Raw genomic sequence first — 20,848 nt, forward strand, 5'->3', positions numbered from 1 at the left:
CGCCCAGGGCCCTGCGGAGGCCGAACGCACGTGGGCGCACGCTGCCTGAGCGCAGGGCGACGCGGGGTCCTGCCGGGCGCAGGGGCGCGGAAGCGCGGGTTGGCATGTGGGCGGCGCGAGGCGCGGGACCCCGTTGGCTGCTCCGCCGCGCTCCCCGCCCCTCCCGCCCGCCCCTCTCCCCTCTTTCCCGTGCCCGCGCCGGAGCGGCGGAAGCGCAGACACCGCTCGCTTGGCGCCAGCAGCGGCCACAGCAGCCTGGCGCGCAGCGGCGGCGGCGGCGGCGGCGGCTGGCAGGCGGGCGCCGCGGGCTCGGCCGGGAACGGCGCGGACCGGGAGGCTGCGGCGGCGGCGTCTCGCGCGGGCGCGCACGGCTGCCCAGCGAGCCCCGGCGAAAGGCGGCTGACCGGCCGGCGGAACTGGCACCTGGTGAGCTAGCTGCAGGGACAGGTAGGTTGGGCATGCCCGGCTCCTCTCTCCGGCCCGGGTACTGGGATGAGCCAAATGCTGGGGCAAACTTTCCGCCCTGGCTTCACGGCTCCTCAGCCCCAAAGTTTGTTTGCGGGGTAATACACTCGATGGGTCGAGAATAAAGGCTGCCTCTCCTGGCTCTTTTGCTTGGGGGAGATTATTTTCCTCCTTCTCGGTAGAGGATTGGTTTTCTGATGGGAAGACTCCGCATCCTCGGCACGAGCGTGGGGTAATGCGAGGTGGGTTCTCCTGGCTTGTCCTTATCTCAGCGGATTTGGCCAGGGAAAGTTGGGGGAAAAAAAAAGTTGTTCACTGTAAGGGTGCAGAGGAAGAATCCCAGGTCCATGGTGCAGAGGATGGAAATGAGATAATTTTTTGCCAGAAACCCCCTTCCTGGCCTCCAGCTCTAAGGAAGCCAGGGTGGGGGATGCCTCCGTTAGCCATCAAGTTTGCCGAGATGCATTTTCTTTCCACTTTCAAATCTGCAGTCTTGGATGGAATGCCCCGTTGCGTTTATTTGACAGGTTTTCTCTGATGGGCTGTGATCCAGTTTAATTGAGATCGGCCCCTGTTCTTGGCTGCTTCTCCGTTCTCTAAGGGGCCCTGCAAAGCTAACCAAGCAGGTACCAGAATGTTGAGAGGTCGAGATCAGAAAACCAGGAAGTGCCAACTGCACTTGGGGTGCACAGCACCTTGGGGGATTTTTTTTTTTTTTTTTGGTTTGTTTGAAATGAACAGCTTCTGGGCTCTGCTTGTGCAAAGCTCCGCACGGCTCGCCAGTCCTTGTGTCCTTTCCTGTATTGCATTTGCGTATTGATTTACAGCAGGGAGATGCACCCAGAGGAATGATTTAATAACAAACGGTGACCGGTATGGGGAGGAGAGGAAATCTCCGTTCTGAGCCGAAGGGAGGGGAACAGACAGAGTTCTGGGAAAGGGGTGGCCAGCCTGTTCATCTCAAACCAAGATGTGGGGAAACAGAGCTAGAGAAAGCAACAGACAGGAGTTGTGTCATGTGCAGGAGGGAGGTCAGAAGCCCCAGCTCATACAGTGAGTAGGTAAATCTAGAAATAATTTTAAAATGATTAAGCAAGAATAACTGGGAAAAAAAAAGTAGGAACGCTGTATGTGCTGTGGTTTCTGTCTGCCCACATCTGTTTCCCATCTCCCCACAGAGATGAATATCACACCAGTTGAAAAAGAATTCTGATCTGTTAATAGATTAAAAACAGGAATTAATCAGAACAATGATTCAGAGCCCTTCAGAGATTGAAAGGAGTAATTGCCTTTGAAAGAGCTATTGCCTCTCAATACTGAAGTCAAATGTGTTACTTTTGCCTTGTTAACTGTGTTTACTAACAGTCATAGGACTTTGGCTGCTGTAACCTGGTATCTGTGTCTGTGGTTTTAACCTTTTGTGAGCCATGGTACTAGGGAGGAAGTTGTCTGCCGGTTAATATTCATACCCATTTGAGCAACATTAGCAAAATGCCTAATATGTGCCAGTTACTGAGTACAGTAAGATAGGTTCTTGTAAATGTTGTTCATAAAAGATGTCTGATTGGGTTCAGCCTCCTTAATGGAAAGACTGTGCCAATTATAAAAATAGTGGCTTCAGGAATTGCTGATCTTTGAATGCTTGCTTGAAGTCAGTTGAGAGTCAACATGTGGTTTGAGGACCCTGGAAAGGATCCATGTCCACCAGGGACATAGAGCAAATTGCTGCACTTTTTTTTTTTTTTTTTTTTTTTTTACATGAAAGGTGAGGTTGAATCCATATGTGTGGCCCTCCTATCTAAAGATGGGATATCGGAGGCACTGAATGGCTAATTGATCTGCAGGGGAATAGATTCAGGCAGTGGCTGCCTCAGACAGTAACATTCAGCTCCATGTCCTATTTGCTGTGTGGATGTCATTAAGGTCAGCCGGAAGACGTGAAGGCATTAAGTTCATTTCTCCAGGAGAACTCTAATTTTTAAATATCCTTCACACCACAACTGGGTAGCCCAAGTGTTCCTTAAAATGGCAACAAAACATTTAATAGGACCAAAGTGCTGAGCAGTTTCAACTGGAGCAGAAGATCAGCTGCGGACAACAAGCTGTAGCCTTTCCGTTGCTGATTTATGTTCAATTTTATCACTGTCACATTTCATCTATGCCTAGTTATTACAAACTAATAGCCTCTTCACTCTGCTGGCGAAGTGTCTTTCTCTTTTGTAAGTTCCTAACTCCTTCTCATGCATTCAGTACACATCTTCCAGCTTTGTTTTAACTATGTAATTTAAGTGTCCAACTTGAAGTTCTCATTAACTCTTAATATGTTTTGTGCTGAAATAGTATATAAGTGCCTCTTTCAAACTGCCAAATCTATGTATAGTTCACTATATTGTTGCAGTGCCACCAGAGAATCGTATGACTGGTTCAATGTTCTGTGTTTTCCAGTCACCAGTTAGTAAGTTGTTAGTAGTAAAATAATGTTAATTTTATGCATTGGGAGATATTCAGATGGCAGGAGGATTTTATAGATGCTGTGCATGTTTGCTTGCCGTCTCTGATTTAATGATCCCCACCAGTCCATCTTTAATAAGGCTTCTGATCTTAGGGAGTTACTTCGTCTCTTTGAAGGTGGGCATCTCTGAAGTGCTCCCGTGGTTTTAATAAGCATTTATTAATCATTTTAATGCTGGTGGACTACTTCCTTTCTTATGCTTGATAATAATGCATTGGATAATACCCTGTTCGCAAAGATATTTGGCAGTAATTAGCATGTTGGAGCCACAGAGTATTTTTTTTTTTTTTTTTTTTTTTGCGGTACACGGGCCTCTCACTGTTGTGGCCTCTCCCGTTGCGGAGCCCAGGCTCCGGACGCGCAGGCTCAGCGGCCATGGCTCACGGGCCCAGCCGCTCCGCGGCATGTGGGATCCTCCCAGACCGGGGCACGAACCCGCGTCCCCTGCATCGGCAGGCGGACTCTCAACCACTGCGCCACCAGGGAAGCCCCGCCACAGAGTATTTTAAGATAGAATATTGCTTTAAAATTGATGGGTTACAGATCTTAGTCTCAGATCTAATTTGCATAAAAAATTCAGAATCGGATCACATGTGCTAAATGGTTTTTGTAAAGGACACCCCCAAGTGTCCTCCCCCCCCCATTCCCCTTCCCCACCATGGCTTAGTCTATCTCCTAAACACTATGGAACATTCTTTTTGAAAACTTGCTGCACTAGAAATGTACCTTCTTGTCGAAACTTTGTATGCCAAGTTTCAATCCATAGTATGGTTTTATTTCCCCCCTTTTTATGTGCATGTTGTAAACAAGAAATAAGGCTTTGTAATAGAAGTGCTGGCAGAACTTTATTGCATCTCAAACAGCTCTGCTACTTGGAATGTAAATATTTGTAGAATCTTTACTGTGCAAGAAACTGCCTTGCAAAAAAGTGAGGAAAAAATGACTTTTATTAAGTAGGATAAGATAATTCACAAGGTATGCATGTTCCTTATTGCAGACATATTGACATTTTAAGAAATAGATTATATACGTTACAGCAATTCCATAGCACTCTCTTAGGTGCCTTTAGAACTCAGACTAAATTTTCTGTGTTCTAAAACAGAACAACTTTGTCCCATTTGTTTTTCTAAATCTCTTGATTTTTAATGCCTTTGAAATGTTAAAAGATGAGCTCTGTAATTCTAAAAGCAATTTGATTATATTTCTGATAAATAAGCCTGACAGTATACTATTTTTAATAGGAGAAAGAATTCTTGGGATCATTGCAGTACTTCAGAAAATCTTATTTTGGGAACTAGTGCGACTCAGTTCTCGTGTCCTTTTGATTCTAACTCTGGAATATTTCTTCAGTTGGCCCACTTCCCTCCACGTCCACTCACATCATCCTACTCCAGGTCACCATCTTCTCTCCTGGGACAACTTCACTGGCTTCCCTGCCTCCTTTCTTACTTCTTTCCCCAAATCATTCTCTGCACAGCAGTCAGGGCAGTATTTTTCTTTCTTTCTTTCTTTTTTTTTTTTAATTTAGTTAAATTTAGTACTCCTCTCCTTCAAGCACTTAGGTAGCTTTCTGCTGCATTCAGAACTATTCAGTATTACCTAGAGAGCGATGTAGGATTTAAACACTGCCTATCCCTCCAGCATCATCTCCTCCCATGCTTTTGGGAATAAGAACTTAGTAGGCTTTTTTTTTATGACTGTGGTTTTGTTGACCTCCTTCCTACCTTAGGGCTTCTTCTGTTCCTTTGCCTGGTAGCTCCCCTTATCCTTTACCCCCAAACACACAAAACATGCTTGTGTGTGTGCGTGCGTGCACGCACGCACACACACACAGAGGCACACACATTACAAATTCTGACTAGTGTTTATTGCTTCTTAGCTCACAGTTTAAATATCAGTTACTAAGAGAGGGCTCTCTTTCATATCCTTCCTTCTCTAAATTAGGGCACCTCTGTTACGCTCTTTCTGTTCATGTCCTCCTTAACTTTCTGATAATATTCCTCCTTATCATAACTTGGAACTATTTCCTTACCTGATTCCTTGTTGACTGTTCTGTAAGCCATCTCGTAAGCAGTTACCACATCTGTTTTACTCGCTACTGCAAAGCAGCTCCTATCACCGTACCTGGCTCACAGTGGAGTTTGATCCACCCATGAGAATTGTGCTTTTGGGGGTGCTGAGTTTGAAGCATGTGACTGGGCACCCCTGTGACCAAAGATTCTGTCAGGAATGTCCCTGTTCAACAGAAGTCTGCAGCTGGCTTTCAAAGGGTTCTTTCTGTGGCTTCGCCCACAGTCTCTTAGATCTCTAGAATATCTGCTACTTCAGACTTATTTTGTCAAAATGGAATTAATCATTTTTCTTCCCAGGCTGGTTCCAGTTTAGATGATCTCTTCTTTCTTTGATTCTCATTGTCTTCAAGGCAAGTGACACCAGTGGTCTTTAGCACCATCCTCTTCCTTTGTTCTGTAATCAGTCAACTGATTAAAAATACAAGACGTTTTATTTGGGTTATTATGCACCAGCTTAGGGTTCAAGTGCTTTATTCCCTTTACAATTCTTACCTAAATGCAGCAGATTAAGAAATGACCCTCCTCCCCACACTCCCTTTCTTGCTCCAGTCTTTCCAACACATGGTGCTATATTAATCCATCTTGTCATTGGACACCCACTGCCGAGAGAAAAACTGCCACTGATGCAGCCTGTCTACGTGAGACTTCTTCCCCTCATTTCCCTCCATATAGAGTGTTCCAACTACAGGTGCCGTCTTTAACTTCCCTTACAATTCAGTGTAACACTTATGGCTTCACGGTCCCTGCACCCATGGGTTCCACCCCAAGCCCCTCATTCCTGTCTCAGCTCATGTCTACCCTCAATTCACTGTTACTTCTGCCAGGAAAGCTCTTTACTTTTAATCCTACCATTTGCCCAGTGATACCCATCCATCTGTTCCTCCAAGAAGTCTTTACTCTCCCTCCCAGACTAGATTTGAGCCCCATGCTGTCTGCTCTCACCTGTGTTTTAAAATGTTCTTCTTTAGAGGGAGAATGGATTAGAGTTTAATTAACACTGTACATTAGTTTAATATCTGCCTTTCCTGATAGTCTGTGGGTGGAGTGGAACACACTTATTAGGATTTTGGTAAATATTTGTGGAATGAAAGAAAGATAGTCAGATTCTACTCTAGTTATATTAGGGCATCTTTTTTTGGACTTAAAATTATTTTAGTGTATATTTAAAGAGTTTTATTTTATCTTGCACAGTTTCTGGGTGACAAGTCATTCATTGACAATAGATGAATATCTTGATATGGTCTGAATTTAGAAAATTCTCTGACAGACCTATGCCCTAGAAGAAGCATAAGCTAGGGACTTCCTTGCTGGTGCAGTGGTTAAGAATCCGTCTCCCAATGCAGGGGACACAGGTTCGAGCCCTGGTCCGGGAAGATCCCACATGCCGCAGAGCAACTAAGCCCATGCACCACAACTACTGAGCCTGTGCTCTAGAGCCCATGAGCCACAACTACTAAGCCTGTGTGCCACAACTATTGAAGCCCATGCACCTAGAGCCTGTGCTCCGCAAAGAAGAGTAGCCCCCGCTCGCCTCAACTAGAGAAAGCCCACGCACAGCAAGGAAGACACGACACAACCAAAAATTAAAAAAAAAAAGCATAAGCTAAAAGGTTGCCAGTACGAAGGATTGGTCCTTGGTGTAATTGTTTTATTTTAGTGCGAGGGGGGTAATTTGGAATTCTCAAATTTCATTATTTTATTAGAGTAAAACATTGGCATAAGAAAGAAAGAACTAAATGACTGCATCACAACAAATCAAAAGCACTTCTTCCTAAACGGTAACTAATTACTTAAAAATGGAGGAAAGCCTTATGGGCATTAAACAATCTCACCAATCATCCGTCAAACAGAAAGCCCCTCTTACAGTGCTGAATATACTCTACTTTTCTTTCACTGCTTCCCAATTAATGATCTTTCTAGAAACATGAACTGTCCTGTTGAAATCATGGAAATTCCTTGGCCCTTACAGGACTTTCTGAGTTACCTGTGGGAGTGAGTCTTGGTAACCTGCATTTTAAAACTTTTTGTTTTGAAATAATTACACTCACAGGAAGTTGCAAAGATAGTACAGAGTGCTGTATGTCCTTCACCCAGCTTCCCCGATGGTCACATTGCCTATAGCTGTTGTATGATTCCGGAACCAGGGAATTGATCCTGGTGCATTACTCTTAACTAGACAACAGATCTTATTCTGGTGTCACAATGTTTTTAGCCTGATTGCAAGAATATGTGTATGCCTCTATGCCATTTTATCCCATATATAGATTCATGTATCTAGAATTTTAATTTAAAGAACAACTATCCTGAGAGCTACAGTTTCCATGTAGTCATACACTGATGTAATATTTTTGCAAGTATCTTTGAGGTTTCAAAAGTTCCACTGCCATAGACCTTTTTCCATGCAAATATTTGTCTTCTTAAATATCATGAAATTCTTTACCTTGGAGTTGCCTGTATGTAAAAGTTGCTATGGAAATGGAAATCTTGGCATTTTATAAACCAGGATGTGACATTTGGGTGGTTCTCTGGGGTCATCAGTTTGGGAATCTGTGTTGACTTTCCATACTACTTTTAAAGAGTTCTGCAGGTAAGGATGTTTGTTTATCAGTGTAATCAGACTTGGACAGTATTTTTATGCCACCAGGACAAAGACCCAGCTGAATACTTTCTTGTACTTTCTAACTGAATCAGAGTCCATTATTATTTCTTACATAGAAATAGTTACTCTTTAAAATAACTTAACACATTGCAGTAGTCGGTAATGACCCTTTTCAGGCAATTAAAATCAACCCGAACAATGTAGCTAGTGATCTAATCTGATGGCTGCTACTCAGTTGGGCTGGCTGCTTCTGTGAATGTAAAGCAGCAGAAAGTTGCTGATTACCATTCCTTGTTACTAATTCTGATGAATATTCTGAAGGCTCTGGAATACAGATAAGGCACAGTTGTACCAAAGTCGGGTGCATGCAACAGTAGACAGTACCTCCCTTACCTCTATCCATCCCCTATACTTACAAAGGCATTTACATTTGTATATATTAGACAGTTTGTCATTTTTCTCAACTATTCTTAGTGACCCTTTACTAGGACTTTTTATTTTTGCCAAGTAAAACCAACTAAGAATTGGGTATATCTGTGCAATTTGGAAATTTGAGCCTTGTGTGTCAAAGATTTTCTCTCTTTCTCACTTTTTCATACCATTAAATGAAATGTTTCTCATATGCAATGGAAAGATATAATGTTTATATTTAGTACTAATTTACTGAACTGTTATGGTGAGACCACCATGTAAAGAAGCCCAGACAGGCCTTCCCTAATATTAAGCAGTAATTGCCCCTGTGGAGTTGGTTCTCTAATATTTAGTAGAAATATGTTTTTAAAAATAACAAAAGGGTCTCAATATATGCGTTTTGTTATGAAACAAACCACATATTCTGTGAAGATGCTTATATGTGGAGGGCATATTTCCATATAATGCGAAATGCTAGACTTATAGGCATTATTTCTTTTTAATCTAGTAGGGTCTTAATTGTCTGTTGCTGTAAATGGTTTTGCATTACGACTTGCTTGGAAATATCTTTTGTCATTTTCCTAGAAATTTCTTATGGGGTTTTCCTCCTGAATCTTGATTTTTTAAAAAATTCTTACATCTGTTTATTAATAATCTGATTATTTCTTTGTCATTCTTCTCGCCCACTTTGATCCTCCCCACACACAGATTACCCAAGACATAGATTAGAATATGGAATAGATTAATACCAAATCATAAATTCATAGGGTAAGAAATACATCCATTTTGTATGCTTTCAAGCCAAAGAGAATAAAATCAAATATGGGGAGGTGTTTGCACTTTTATATAGGATTAAATGCCCGTGTTATTTAAAGTTAGTTTCTTCTTCCTCCTCTTCTTTTTCATCTCTCTTCTCCTTCTCTTCTTTTCCTTAGTTTTCTTTCTTGCTTTAGGGTCATATTTTTGAATTGACTCTTCTGTACTGACCCCTACTGGGTAAATGTTTTCAGTTGTCTCTAATTGAAAATATTACATGTATTTGTTTGCAGGTGTTCCACCCCGAACACCCAGGGATGGGAAAGGCAAGTCTAAAATATATCAAGTTTGACCATCAGAGAAAAATAACCTTAGAAAAAGATAAAACACACATCAGCCCTGTGGGAGACTGTTTGCAAAGATGGCTGCAATAATACTGTCCTTGGTACTCTGCACAGTGACGTGCTCTTTCTTTGCTTTAAGCAATGAACCTATTTCCCTTCCCTTTGAATCTGGGCTAGCCTATGGAATTTGAGCTACAAAATGTGGACAAAGTGAAGTGGCATGATTGTGAATGCTGAGCCTCAGCCTCAAGACACTGAGATTCCATTGTTGCCCTCTTCCTGAGACCACCATGTAAAGAAGCCCAGACAAGCCTTTTTGACAGGAGAGGCCAGGTAAAGACAGTGTCAATAGCCAGAATTGGTAGTCAGTCATGTCAGTGATCAATTAAGTCGTCAGAAGATTAAGATAATGTGAGTGACCCCAGGCAGAACTTGCAAAGAAATTGCTCAGCTGAGCTCAGGTCAAATGCATAATCAGCAGCAAATAAATATGGTTAAGTGGTTCAGTTTGGGGGTAATTTTTGCAGCAGTCACACATTCGAATTTAAAAAGCATATTTTTAAAAATGTAGATAAATATTTTAAAAATGTGGGGTCTTATCTCTTTTTTGTTATTTTATAAATGTTTTAGTTAGCTTTTCTTGGGTAACAAATGATCTGAAAATCTCAGGGACTTCTAACAACAGATTTTCCTCACCTGTATTACCTGTGAGCTGAGGCTTGACTCTGGGACAGCCTGGCTCCCTTCCATGCTGTGGACTGACTGTGCACCTGCCCTACGTGACTTTTCATCCTGGCGTCCAGGCTGAAGGCACAGCCACGTAGTGGATACTGTAGTGCTCCATCCAGGCCCACCAATTTAGGGCCAACATATCTACCCACGTCTGCTTGGAATATCAGCTGCCGGTGGCCCACTGGTTCATCCGTCACCTGGGAATTTCCTTTTGTGCAGGGAACTGTCTCAAGCCAAGGCTGTGCCTTTTCTTGGGTGATGGCTCATGCCAGTGACTGGCTGATACAGGGGCAACAAAACCTGGTCCCCTGGTCTTAATTTAGAACAACTCTGGAGGGTCATCCCAGCCCCAAAAGCCCGTTAGGACCAACTGATGCCCCCATTGCAACTACTTTAAGTTTCACAGTCCCCTCTGCCTGTTCTTGCTTTGTTTATTACTTCCTTAAACCTGTTTTTTTCAAGAGCATTTCTGCATAAACCTTCTTCGTCTCAGATTTTGTTTCTAGTGAATCCAAGTTAAGAAAGGCCCTTATCTGGGACACATTCTCACGGCAGGGGGTGGAAACCCAAGAGGCTTAGCTGAACTGCGCAGTTGCTTAAAACTTTGGCTAGAACTTGTCATATATCAGGTTTTCTAACATTTCATTGGCCAGAAGTCGCTGTAAGACCAGTAAAAAAGGTAAAGATAAGTGAATGTTTACAAAGAACAGTATAATCTACCATAGTCTACCTTATACACACAAAATATACTTTTAGTCACATGTACACAAATTATGCTCACAAGAACTATACCCCAAAAGTCTTACCTAATCATGTCATCAGGCTGGAAGTCCAAGATTTTATTAAGGTCCCAGTATCTTATGAGACAGAACCAAACCAGTACTAGCACATTATAGTTTCTGCTGCGTCCTGGCATATGGCTCATACCTTGATATGCTACTGAAAAACTGCGTGCCCAAGACAATGGGCAGAAACGTATCCTACATATAGGCCTGGGGGTGAAGAAGGAATATTTGTGAATAAGAATACAGTTTACCTATATGATTTAGCTGCTGCCACAATGATTCTACATAAGAAGCAACCGGAAAATTTCAGTAGCGTCAGAGAAGAGGCATGTATCTAGTTCTCACTACTGTGGATTGGCTGGGGTAGCTCTGCTGAGCTCAGCTGGGCTTGCTCATGTTTTTATGGGTGAGCTGAGAGTTGGCAGATCTTGACTGGGCTTGGCTGGGGTGCTTTGCTCAAGCTGCAGGTCTGGCTGGCTCAGGTATTTCCACATGCTATTTTGGGGTGCAAGCTAAAGGAAGCTCTGTGGTAGAAAGTATGCTTATGCCAATTGCATGGGTGTAGAAGGTAAGTGGAAACATATAAGGTCTGTTTTGATCTTGGCTTGCGACTAGCGTGCTATCGCTTCTGTAGTGTTCTGTGGGCCATCACAAGAAACATGGCCAAACTCAAATTCAAGGGAGGGGAATTATCCTCTGCCCCTTAAGTGGGAGGAACGGTAAAGTCACATGGCCAAGGGCGTAGGCACAGGAAGGGGTGGAGAATTGGGGCCAGTAATGCAATCTGCCATACCACCAAATCTCATATCCATTAAGCATTGTAAATTCCCTCTAGATTTCAGTTGCTTTTCAGATAAGAAACAGGAAATGTAAATGTCACTTTATTGCCCATGAATGAATTATAACTCTCTAATTGCTGCCTAAGTGGAGGAGTCCTGTATAAGGCCCAGGAATACAGAGAGAGAGAAAATATAATGAAAGCTCTCAGGGAACGTACAGTTGAATGGCAAGAACTGACATGTATTTAGAAACCTAGTGAACAGTATTATGAAATTGTGCCTAGTCATAATGCCTATGCTTCTTAATCCAGGCAAACTTCGTTTACCACTTAATAGTTTGTGCCCTTGGCTACATTAATTGACTCTCTGCAGTCTAGTTTCTTCATCTGTAAAGCTGGAATATTGGCTCCAGCTGTGTAGATTTGTTGTAATAAATACAGGAGGTAAGGACCTTAGGAGATACATGAGGCCCTTAGGAAAACTCAGTAGTTTTGCTACCTTTTGATGTTTGTGTTTGTATTAGTGTTGGTGTCCATATTACTCACTATTTGCATTTTATAGTATATATATATGCGTAGAATAATGGAGATGTGGTTTATGCTAAACGACAAGAGAGTTGAAAAGAAAAGGAAACTCAGGTGACTATCAAGTAGAATAATCAGGGAGGGCTTCCTGTCAATCTAGGACTAGGCTGAATCCTCAACGCATGGAAGGCTGGAAGTCAAAGCACACGCTGTTTGGTTGGTACGAGCTGCCCTGGGCAAGTTCTTGAACCAGTGAGTCATTTCCTTGCTTGTTGTAGTTGAGAGCTTGTTAAGGGGCTACTTGGCAGGTTGTAAGTTGTAACAGTAGAAGACGTTGCTTTGGGCGGAGTGTCAGATATTAGCGCGTGGAGGTAGTTTGGAGGTGGTGTCCTGTTGTCAATCTCAGATATTAGGAGACCAAGGAGGGGGTGGATCTAGGTAAAATCTCTCTGTAAATATCTTTCATGTTTTTGTCCAAAAATCCTTATAAAGCTTAGCATGTTGGAATCTGTGTTACTAGTGAGGCCAAAAAGATTCATAGAATGCTTTAGATCAAATAACAGGTTAATGACCTAACCAGAAATGGAATCCATATTGTCCCATGTCTGGAAGCAATGCATTTTTCACTCCAGAACAGCCTCCACTTTTTTTTTTTTTGCGGTACACGGGCCTCTCACTGTTGTGGCCTCTCCCATTGTGGAGCACAGGCTCCGTACGCGCAGGCTCTGTGACCATGGCTCACGGGCCCAGCCGCTCCACTGCATGTGGGATCTTCCCGGACCGGGGCACGAACCCGTGTCCCCTGCATCGGCAGGTGGACTCCCAACCACAGCGCCACCAGGGAAGCCCCAGCCTTGACTTTTGAGAAAAAATTTATATGACTGTAAATGGGAGCTATCGACTTGTCTTCCATAGTGATTGTGAGTGAACTTTTCTACTCATCTCAGACCCCAAGGGACCCATTTGTCGCTCAATGTAAGATTTCATCTCTAGGACTAAAATTGAGTTTACTTTTCAGGACCTCTTTCAGCTTCCCATCCCAGCTTAAACCTGTCTCTTCCCTTCTTTGCAAGGCGGTCCGCCCTCTGCTCTTTTGGTCATGGAGTCTTTGATTGGCTCATTTTCCTTCTCCCTCATATGAATCATTTATTTTTTGCCTCTTTTTCTGTTCATTGTAAAGAGAGGAACACAGAATCTAACAAAAAGTTTCATCCACCACTGGTCCTTTCCTTTCCATTTTTCCATATTAATATCTGGAATCCTCTTAATGGTTTTCTTTACTCCTGTCAAAATCATATGCATGTTTTAAAAAATTCAGTTTAACGACTCTCTTTTCTCTCTCTCTTTACCTCAGTTAGCTTTATCTAAAGGTCTACACCTATTTATGTTGTTTGCTTTATTACTGATTAGAAACTGTTGGTAATTATTTACCCCTCCCCAGGAGAGGATGATTTTTTGCCTGCCCCATCGTTGATGGCAGGCTTAGTCCCTTGACTTACTTTGGCCAATGGAATGTGAACACTTCACATTTAGTTACTTCCTGCAGGGGCTCTGGGAGCCAGTACATGGTTCTGTGTGTCCTCATCTGCTTCTGCTGCCATAGAAGCCCATGTTAAGATGGAGTTTCTGTGAGCCTGGAGCCTGAGTGACCGCCATGTGCAGAGCCCTCTGTTGACCTGCAGTAGACATCATATATGAGCATGAGATAAACTTCACTGTCACCATCTACAGAGAGTTTCAAGTTATTGGTTGGTACAGCATAACCTGCCTTATGCTGGTCAATATACAACATCTACTTGGATGTTTCAGAGCCCTTCAACCTCAATACGTGTAGAGCTGACCTCTTCAGCATCCTGGCCAGAGTTACTTTTCTACCAGTGTTCTCCACTGTCCCCACAAGAAAGCAACACCATCGAATCACTTGCTCAACCCGTAAACCTGGGATTTCCTGCTGACTTCTTCCCCTTTTTGAGCCCATATTGAATTAGCAACAAGTCTTGTCTTTCCTACATCCAAAATATCTGCTGAAACTGCCCAGTTCTCTCCACCTTTAAAGCCAACAGCTTCAATTAAACAACCATCATCATTTTTCCCAGTTATTACAAAAACATCCAGTCTGGTTTCTCCTGTCTCCAGTATCTATTCTTGACTATTTTGATTCTATTCCCACACTGCAGCAAGTGTTTTAAATATGCAACCCTGTTGAAATGCTCACCAAAACTTTAGTAACTTTCAGTTGACCTTAAGGTAAGGTCCAGGTTACTTGACCTGGCTCCTAAGGACTGTGTGATCTCTCCCCTTCCTGCCCTCACTGGCCTTACTCCGGGGAGCTCCTCCCTGTGCTTTCTGATGCTAGCGATGACGGACATCTTCCGTTTCTTGAGCAGGCCTTTGCGTATGCTGTGGCCACTGGCTGGGGTACGCTTCCCCACCCCCATTGCTTCTGCCCCATCCCCGCACATACATTCATACACACTCACCCAGCAGCCATTGCCTGGCTCACTCCTGTGCCTCCTTCAAGTTTCAAAGTAAACAGCACTTCCTGACCAGATGACAGTCTTTTGCTGTACCTTCTGTATCTCTCATTATTCTTCCCGAGTGTCTGTTTTCCAGATTGAGTAGTTTGAGGGAAAGGAATGTGTCTTTCTCGGCCCCTCCTGTCGTACCCCCCAATGCCTGGCAGAGAGTAGGCTCTCAAAAATTTCGAGCCAGTTAGATGAAATCCACAAATAACCTGCAAACCACTCATGAGCCTTCCCTGTTTGAATGCTTCTAACTCTTTGTATAGTTGAGATTTTTCAGCACCATTTAATGTGGAATAATTATGTACTAAGTGCTATGCTAACCACTTCATTTAATCTTTACAACAAATGAGCACCGTAGCTACCTTTCTGATGATGCTTATCATATTGCTTCAACATAGTTATTTCTAGATTTAGAAAAAAATCTCCACATCTATATTTTAACTCTTTGTTACGATAGCATTTGATATACTGTATTATAATTGCCTTTATACCTCTCTATGCTATAAAATGTTCTACCTGCTGGTCACCTGTTCCTGGCATACAACCTGTATCTTCGTAGGCATTCCATATTCATTTGATGAATTACTAATCATGCTTAAACTCACATTAAATTGTTGATATTACCGTGGTTAATTTTTTCTCTGTGCCTTACAACTAGAGATGCCTCACTGGAAGGAAATATTTGTTCATTGATTCTTTTGTAGAATTAATAGGAATTCCTTACAGTATTAAGGAAGGTAGTGTAACTATGGAAATGACCTGGCATTGAATTCAACTATAAATGTATTGGTTACTTTCTGCAGGGTGACAAACCATCCCCGAATTTAGTGGTTTAAAACATTCATTTTATCATTCACAGTTGTGTGAGCGGGTTAGGAATTCGAACAGGACTCTTCAGGGATAGCGCATCTCTAATCCATGCGGTGTTGGCTGGGGTGACTTGGCTGGGCCTGGGAAATCTGAGATAACTTCACTCACAAGCTTGGTGCGTCAGCTGGGGTAACTGGAGTGACTGGGACCTGAGTGGGTTGCTGTTTCTCACCTGTCATCATTCAGTAACCTAGGCTTACTTTACTTTCCACGAGAGTGAAAGTGGAAGCCTCTTAAGCTCTAAGCTCAGGACTGGCGGAGCGTCCCCTCTACTGCATTCTGTTGAGTAAAGCATGTCACAAGGCCAGTCCAGAATCAAGAGTAGGGGAAACACTTGATTGGAAGAAGCAGCGTGGTGCACAGCATTAAGAGGAATTGTTGACTGCCATGTTTACAGACAATCTGCCACTCTAAGGGAACTTTTTATCTTCTAAATTTTCTTCTAGAAGTTTCCAAAATACTCTTAATTGGTATGGGGAATAGAAAGTCTATTCTGTTAAATTCAATGTCTTGTGATTTACTAAAAGTTAATATTTTTTTTGTAAAACCTGAAGTCATTTCTAAAACTCCTAAAGGACTTTTCCATTCTATTTCCCTCATTATTACCATATTTATTTTTAATATTGCTAGAAGTGTCTAATTTTTAATGATTAAGAACAATAAACAGAAATTAATCCTGATGAGTGAATTAGAATGAAAAGTGTCACCTGCAAAGATGGCTTTGAACATTGTAAGCTTGTTTTAAATATGTTGTGATGATACTTGTTTGGTTTTAAAATTTACATATGCAAAGTACAAATCCCTGAAAAAGAAACTTCCAAGTCCACAGTAATGCAAGTTTGCAAGAAGTTTTCTTCTTCTATGAGTGCTGCTCTAACTTTATCTGTTTTTAAAAATAAATGTGCTGATCAATGTCATGAATAATTAAGTGAAAGGAGTTGTGGGATTTGGGGCTGTTTTCTTTTTAGTAATTGTAAATTCCATTTCACAAAGCCACAGCTCAGTGGCTAGGATGAAAAAAGTCTGGGTTTTCCTTATTCATTAAAAAAAATCTCCCCGATAAAATGGAGTTCTAGAAAGATTTTTGCTTAGAGTATAGAGATTTTTCACATACGATATTAAATCATGTGAAGAGGTTTATATGTCTAATGAAATCATTCTTCCAAAGATAATGATAAAGTTTCTCTCTGAAATGGTTAGAAAGGGTGGTTTTCTGGTACAGGACCAAACCTAGTATAAGTCTGATTGATAGAAGCTTGTATACAATCAATCTGCATTGATAGATTCCTGTGTTGGACCTCTAAACTGATGAGATGGTGAATGGAGACCTCTTACCCTTTTCATTACTTTGTCGCCTTAGAGTTCTATGTAAATGGAATGGATGGCGTATTTAAATTGACTGTTCTCCTGCCAGTGTACCCAGGGGGACGGGAGGGACCTCACTTCCAGGGCAACATTGGTCATGCTTCCCTTGAAGGGAAAAGGATTAATTCTGGGTCCGTTAGGCACATGTTGATGCCATGTTGGAGACATTGGAACTCTGCCTCAAAAACAGTAATACCTCCTGGTGACAGAATTATACCCTTTCCAACTGGAAAGACCCTTGGTGCTCAAGTCCATTGCCTTTTTAATTTTGCATTCATTGATTTGCCCAGGGAATGGGAGCCATTGATTTCAGTGCTGGTGATACATTGTGGGGTTTTTTGTTTTTGTTTTTGTTTTCCATACGTTGTTTAAAACTTTTCTGAAATAGGAGATGCTATTTGGAATATGTAACTAGAGTACTGTGATTTTAATTTAAGTGCAAACACTGATGGAATTGCCCACTGCAAACAACCCTGTAGCCTAGCACACCCACATGGAGTGCAGTAGGATATTTCTAACAAACTGGTCGCTTACAGTCTATTGAGAGGCTTCCTGTGCTACTTGGCGCACCCTCATCTCTCACTGGGCGTGTAGCGAGGAGAATAAAATCTTCCCCTTGGAGTTTCATCTCTTCTCTTCCATGTTCCCTTGGTCTTTTCTCTCTCTGTCTTACAAAGTGCCTTCTCCTCTAGAGAGTGAATTGTCAGTCACTCTGTTCACGTTACTTCACTATACTGTGGCTTGGTGGTGGAAGGGGGTTGGGAGAAGATATATATGTGTATATATATATATTTGATAATTTTATAACAATTTTTAAGTCAGTGACACAGCTTACTCTCTAGGGCTTCCTCTTAGCAGATGCTCAAATAACAGAGGCTGCAGCTAATATTGATCCTGTTCTCAAAACAATACCAACCAGTGAACAGGAACAAAGCCCTGTATATATTTATTTAAAAAAAAAGAAAAAATCAAAATGTGTGTATGTGTATGTATATACACACACATATATGTGGCCTTTAAAGTTAAACTGAGCTTGTTTTCTCATCTATAAAATCAACTTTTCAACATTAAAAGTAATACATTTTCCAGCACAGAGATACTCAGTCATTGGTACTTGTAATTACTCTGCTAAAATAGCAATCGTATTTTCTTAGCGTTAATGAGAATATTTTCTCTTCCTGTGAGCACATAGACTTTATAACACCTTTAGGAATTCTGGACTAGTATGTTATATTTTTGGAAGTTTAAAGTCACATGTAGTAATCTTCTCTCAACCTTACAAGTCTCTCCATTGTTCTTTGATGTTCAGTAACAAATCACCTTTGCACCAGAAGTTGTTACAAAAAAGAAGAGAAAATGGAGTTTCTATTCTTTCAACCACTTACATGCATTGAAATTTGAGAGAGACAGAGATGATTCAGTAGGATCTGAGGAGAAGGTATCACAACGCTAATGTATTATGTATGTCAAACCACATAAAAGTCATTAATTAGCCACAATGCATTTTAGACTCTGTGTCATAAATTGTTCTCCAGTGAAAACAGATTTGCCAAGCTATAAAACTCTCAGTTAATTTTCCAGTCAGAATTTGTGCAACATGTTCTAAAAACAAAATTCAACATCTAATAATAAATGTTAGACTTGAGTCAGTTTGCATATTCATTTACATTTTAGGAAGCTAAGGTTATTTTAAAGCTATATTTGTACCTAAAACCTACTAGCCACTCAGTGGCTGCTAGTTTTATGAAGTGATTAAAGGTAACAATTGTTGACTTAGTAAATTGTGCATATTTTGTTCTGTAACCTTACTAGAAAAAGAGATTTCCTAGAGAGAATGTATGATCAGTGAGACGTATAGACCCAGAGTTTTGTTTAAGCTTTTTAAAAGATAAGTTTATTAAGAACACTAGAGGTGAATCTTCAGTTAGGTGTGAGCCACAATCATTTGCTGTGAAGAAAATTCCTATTAAGAATCTGTGCTTTGGGCTTCCCTGGTGGCGCAGTGCTTAAGAATGCGCCTGCCAAAGCAGGAGACACAGGTTCGGAGCCCTGGTCTGGGAAGATCCCTTGTGCCGCGGAGCAACTAAGCCCATGAGCCACAGCTGCTGAGCCTGCGCTCTAGAGCCCATGAGCCACAACTACTGAGCCCTCGTGCCACAACTACTGAAGCCTGCGCGCCTAGAGCCCATGCTGTGCAATAAGAGAAGCCACTGCAATGAGAAGCCAGCATACCGTAACGAAGAGTAGCCCCCACTCACTGCAACTAGAGAAAGCCTGCACACGGGAACAAAGACCCAACGCTGCCAAAAATAAATTAAAATTTATTTAAAAAAAAAAAAAGAATCTGTGCTTTTACCCTCATTTTTGTTCAGGGAAACAGTGACCCAGAATGTCAGCCTCATAGCCAAGGCCCGTGGGGCAGCCACATCCTGAAGTCTGAGGGCTGAGAGAAAATGTGTGTTACTTTCTTTAAGAATTACTAGATATAATTTGTATATGTTTCATTTTGTTTTTCTTTTTTTGCCAACTGATGCATTTTGGAGTAGATGTATTTTTCAAACAGTTCTCAGTTCTAGGTTAAAATGAATCAACAAATCTTTTCGTGTTTCATGTGGAAATCAGTAATCGTTGACAGGAGGTTTCTTCCTATTGCCCTCCTGTACACTGCTGAGCTTCTAGAACATGTGCCCTACACCTGCCCCACTTGATTTCTTGTCCTCTCCTGGTTTGTATGGCTTTCCTGTCTGCCTTCTGATCTCACCCCTATACAAGTGGCATTTCTGCGGTCACAGGCAGCTTCTTAGGTCAAGATCAGTGGTTCTGTGTCAGTCCTTGTTTCCAGGCTCTCAATGCTATTTGCTGCCTATCTTTGCCATCACTTTACCTCTTTTGACTTTCATACCACTGAACTTTTGGTGTTCTTTTTATATGTCTGCTGTCGGGCTGATTTTTATCCTTCATTCCCTTGCTCGTTGTAGATGTTATCTGAGCTTCAGTCCTTGACTGTCTTTTCTTTTTTCCCCATCTTTCTTCCATTAGAGAGTCCTTCCATCCTCTCTATAACTCTGTTATTCCTGTGTCCTGATTGTGTATTGTCAGTCCCAGTTTGCCAACCGCTGTCCACCATTTCGATTTGAATGTCTTAGTGTTGATTTAAACTTGAGTGTGTCTGAAATTGAACTCATCTTTCTCCTCGGATATGGCTTCTTGACTCACACTGCCCAATTTCCGACTCTGGACCATCAAGTCTTCCCTATCAGGGGAGCCAGAAACCTTGGAGTTCCCACTGATTCTTTCCTTACCTCCCTAACCGTGCACTTATCATGCTGGAATCTTCTTTATGTTGTTCCTCAGATCCATCTCCCCCCTCCATTCCCCTGGTTTAGGCTTTTATTGTCACATTACCATGGGTACATCTGCAGCCTCCAGGTTTCTCCTCTCCTCCTGTCACTCTTTATGGTACCATATTGGTTACCCTTGGACACAGCTGTGTTCACACAGCTTTCTCACTGCATGAGTGTAATACCTTCCTGCTGCTTGTAGGGAAAAAAAAGCTATTAACCTGGCATTCAAGGCTTCCTACATTTTGACAACAGTATTATTCTTTCAGTTGCTCTCCTCGGAGTCAGTGGTTCTCCAACATCGTGCACGTGAACTAATACGTTGTAACATCCCCTTTACATACTGCCATGACATTCATGGTTAATACAACAAAATTATCCACATGATTTCAAAAAGGCCAACGTAAGACCTTGGGCGTAATAAAAGGAGAAATACAAGGAAATTGATTCATAATGTAATCTGTTGTTTTTGTTTTAATCTTCTAATGCTCAGTTATGCCCACCCCAGAAGATAAGATGAGGTTGTCTGTCCTTGCATATACTTACAATAAAGCTTGGATTGAAGAGACATTAGACAGTAGTCAGCTGAACATCAGAGACAGTTTTCTTGATATTTGACATTGAACATGACAGCCAAGCAGGTATATGTGAATATAGTCATAAAATCGCTGTGAATGTGGTGGCTGCAGCTGCAGACCAGTTACCTGTGAGTCAGGTTGTTGATCGGGTTCCCATTACGAGCTTTGCCACTGGTGATGTGATTTTCTG

The 20,848-nt window shown here is 41.9% G+C and overlaps 1 protein-coding gene across 1 annotated transcript in view; it reads left to right on the top strand.

Moving 5' to 3' along the window:
• The first annotated feature begins 310 nt into the window (after positions 1–310).
• Positions 311–20,848, top strand: part of CNTN3 (contactin 3) — a 313,770-nt gene continuing 293,232 nt past the window's right edge. The window contains exon 1 of the mRNA XM_060163886.1: positions 311–447. The gene's annotated coding sequence lies outside the window, so the exon portion shown is untranslated. The remainder of the gene's footprint in view (positions 448–20,848) is intronic.

Source organism: Lagenorhynchus albirostris, chromosome 10, assembly GCF_949774975.1.
Source record: "Lagenorhynchus albirostris chromosome 10, mLagAlb1.1, whole genome shotgun sequence".
NCBI lineage: Eukaryota > Metazoa > Chordata > Mammalia > Artiodactyla > Delphinidae > Lagenorhynchus > Lagenorhynchus albirostris.